The sequence below is a fragment of the Phalaenopsis equestris genome, unplaced genomic scaffold (genome assembly GCF_001263595.1).
Source record: "Phalaenopsis equestris unplaced genomic scaffold, ASM126359v1 Scaffold235876, whole genome shotgun sequence".
Lineage (NCBI taxonomy): Eukaryota > Viridiplantae > Streptophyta > Magnoliopsida > Asparagales > Orchidaceae > Phalaenopsis > Phalaenopsis equestris.
The window spans coordinates 399,037-403,281 of record NW_018253730.1 but is presented as its reverse complement, the minus strand read 5'-3'; positions in this window follow the sequence as shown (position 1 = coordinate 403,281).

The following is a 4,245-nucleotide window of genomic DNA, read 5'->3' as shown; positions in this document are numbered from 1 at the left end:
ACTGTGCTTTTATACCTGCAAACTCCCATGCTAAACAACAATCTCACCCTGCATGAAAACTTAAACTATCAGGATAGCCACAACACCAAAACTAAAACAATAACTAAAATCAACCAAGATAAAATTCACTGCCACAACATTCAAAATATAAAACAACTCAAAATTTAATCACAAACATCACACAAAACTACAAATCTAACAAAATTAATAAGTTTCTATCTGATGATCGGGAATTCCTCGGAGGAGGTAACCTACGGTTGCTAACGAGGCTTCCCACGGTCTAAATGAAACTATGGAACTTATTAAGTTGAGTTGAGTAAATTCATTTGGACTACATGAATCCAATAGAAAATAGTGGTGTCGAAATGAGGGAACCTTGAGATCCTAACCGGTGTCGCTCTAATCAACTTCAATATGCCCCCCACATAAAATTTAAAGAACTTCAACCATAGGGCCACCTGATTTAACATCATAACTTGACAAACTTGAAAACTCAAACTCATTGTGGCAAGGAGCTTGGAGCTAGCATGGTGGGCAGCACGACCATCTTCAATAACAAAACCTGTCTTCCTCAGCTAAACTAATCTTCGTTCCTTAGACTTAAACAACAAAGCCATAGGACTTTGAGGTTGGATACTTATGCAACGTAAATCCTCATCTCATCTTTAGACTTTCCCTGCTATACAATATAAGCCCTAACTCATCTTAAGATTCCGAGGTTGTAGTTTGTGACAACCTAAATCCTCACATCTTCCAGACTTTTTATATGATTGTTTCACACGAATGTAAGCCCTAATTAATAAAATTGACAGGATGAAACACCTAAATATTCCTCCTCAGAAATTGAAACCAAACATTAGGATAGCTTGGGAAGTCACCGAGGTTCTCCTCTGGATCCATGACATCCCCTAGTTCTTCCTTCTTTGGATTCTACTACAAAATGTTCCAAGTTCGAACCAATCTCCTTTCACACTTCTATGTCCGATCTCATTGAAAAAACCTGCCCTTTGAAACTCCTTGAAGATAATATTTCCTGATTTTTATCGAGAGTTTTCTTAGGTGACTTTGGTCATTTAAGATGTAATTAACTATAGGGGCTTGCCCTTATAGGAAGCATGTCTGACCCTAGCTTAATATAAACCCTATTTAATCATTTATATTAAATTGGAGAACTTATCGGCAAGTACAAAGGTTTTTACAGACCAAATAGATGTCACAGATTTCTTAGTTTATTTGATCGAGCCTCATCCTCAAGTCTTGTATTAATCCTTCAGGATAGAAACAGGATTTGAGGTACAATGCTCTTTCCGTTTAAACTATGAAAAATATGGGGTCAGTTTGATTTCATATTTTTCTAAAATTAAAAATATATGTAAATTAAAACGTCCTTCCGAAGCGGCCGAGGGGATTTTGATTTTGGTGACCGACATCTTCTTACGGGCAACTCCTCCAACCCAAAATAGCACCAACAAGCCCCAAACTTTCTCAAAATTACTTTAACCATTTCTGTCTTGGGAAAGTAAGTTTAACTACTTGGACTTTAGGGCTATATGAATATCTGTTCATTCATCTTTGAACAGAGGGGTTCAGAAGGCCCTTAAGTACTCTTTAAGTTTTCATGTGGGGTCAGACCCCCAATAGGTGTCTCGGTGGACTAGTTCCACCTGAGCGTTGTTCATTTTCTGCCACTAAATAGGCCCCGCACTGGGTCCTAAAATACTGTACATCTCCCTTCCAATTTGATTTGCTATTCCGCAGATTTGCTATTCTGTTTGCTATTCTGTAAATTAAACCAAATCATGTTGTGCTGCACGCACTTTAAAATTTTCTTATATTAATTAAATTTTACACTTTTTCTTAAACAAGCTTTTAAATTACCCATAAATTAAGACCCGTCCGGTCTACAAATCAACCTCTACCTTCAGTGCTTGCATTAAAAATTACGAGATTTTTGGCCATATAGTTAACCCCAAAACTTTCTGTTTTCAAGCCTGCTGCAATGGCCTACCCAACGCTGACCTTTTCCTGCAACCTGCCAATGAGTCACGGAGCCCGCAACCTCGCTCCTACCATCAAATTAAACAAAATAAAAGCTGGATTTAAAGATCTCGAGGTCATCCTCGGGAAAGCCCTGTTTATAGTAATGAATATTGCTGCTCCCAAAATACAAGAACCATCTACAGAATTCAACTTGAACTGCCTTCAAGGCTTCCTTAACTGCAAGAAGTCTAAAACTACTGCCCTAGCAACACCTGCCAAACCTGCTAGCCCCATTGCTTTTAAGGAGAAAGAAGTAATGACTATCGAGGATCTAACAGAAGGATTAACTGTTCCACCATCTGTGTTTGAAATTGGATCAAGTTCGAAGACTGTACCGCTGACCCCAACTCAAAGGAGGAACCGTAACAGAAAAGTTCAAAGGGCCATTAAAGCCTAGGCTCCCAAGAGACACCCATTAAGGAGGAGCCTCATCAAGATGAAGAAGTGTTACCAGAAATTTATCCACTCCTACGAGGGAGTAGATTCCATCCTCTGACGGATACCGATGGATACGAGAGTATCCGGAGAATCGCTGTCACTTCATGGATCATGGATACGGTGAGGAGAGAAAGAAGTTTACTCCTATCACTCGAGTTAGTGCAGTTTTCAGAAGGCTTGCTACCAAAGAAGGATGTTCAGTTAGCGAGTTTCTTTAATGAGTGGGAGATGCAATTTCCCCTCGCATGAAGAAGGAAGTTTTAAGGGGCGTCAAATGTATCAGAAAATCCCACAAGATAATTGGAGTGCCCTCTACTCTCATCCCCGTCTACTCGCATCCCACCTACTCGCATCCCTGTTTGGTTCCGTTTAGGGAAGAGAGTTGATACCACAGTAATTACTAGTGATCACACTGCCATCAGGACCACATGTAATTGACCAGTTAAGTCAAGACCGTGTCCGAAAATCTTACCCGTCACCCATTATGGAGATATTCCTGCAATCCTGAAGGCAAAGAGAAGACGATTATCTAACACTATAGCCAGTCTACACTATAGGGAGCATACTTTCCCTCGACATACCAATGTTTCTACTAAGACACTCCGTCGTGAGACATCATCGTCGACTGAGACATCACGTCGTGAGACATCATCGTCGAAAAAGAAAAAGATATGGGTACCCAAGGTTGCTGCACTGATATAGTCCAGTGAGCCCGCAGGACAAGAAGTGAAACGAGGGTTTGAAATATCTGACATAGTCCAAACAATAGCCAGCGAGATGAAGGAACAAGTAGAGGATGTCCATCAGGGTCCTCCAAATCTTAAAGTGATCAAGGAATCAATAATTGAAGAGAAATTTGAGAAACTCAAGATTGAGATTTCCGAGTTAACTTGAGAACACGGAGTTTTTGTTGATAGCGACGATGAAAATTTTGATTACAATGGTTACTTGGAGGAAGATTTAATGGATGTCCATGTTATTGAAACAAGAGACGCCACATTTTCACGCGAGGCTCAACCTCACACCGAAGAGAACGTTGTAGATGAGCTGCGTAGGGCTGTCCTTGTAAGGGATGAGCAAGTTAGTCTACTAAAGAAAATAATAGAAGAGATGACCGCATCCATGACCGCTATGTCCACCATTCAGGGGCAATCTCAAGTATCGCAATTGTCTTCTCTAAAGATCAATCAACCAAAAATCATACACATCACAACTGAAAGGAGAGAGGTTGCTTCAACAAACGGAGATGAGCAACATAAAAAGTATTCTCCATTAGGTGCTATACCAGAAAAGGAATTCAAGCAAATGGTTGAACAAGTGCTAGATGCTTTAACCCAATCTAAGGGTGGTGCATTGGTTCTAAAGGGTAGACCTTACCTGGAGGAATTGGATGCCGAGTCTTTCCCCAAGGGGTTTGTGACCCCAAAATTTAAGATATTCGATGGGACTGGAAATCCCAGACAGCATATAACACATTTCTAAGCCAACCGTGGCAATACGAGAAACAGTGAAGCTCTAATCTTCCAGCGGTTTATCAGCAGCTTGTCAAGAATTGCTTTTGACTGGTACGCTGACTTGCCCAACGAGTCAGTTAAAACATTTTCTGAATTAGAACAGTTATTTGTGAAAAGATTTGCCGGGGCACAACACCATGTGTCTATTAGAGAGCTCATGATGGAAAAGCAAAAGCCTAGTGAAACCTTAGTAGACTACATTTTGAGGTGGAGAAATATTAGCATGAAATGTGAACCTCAGGAACATCATGCA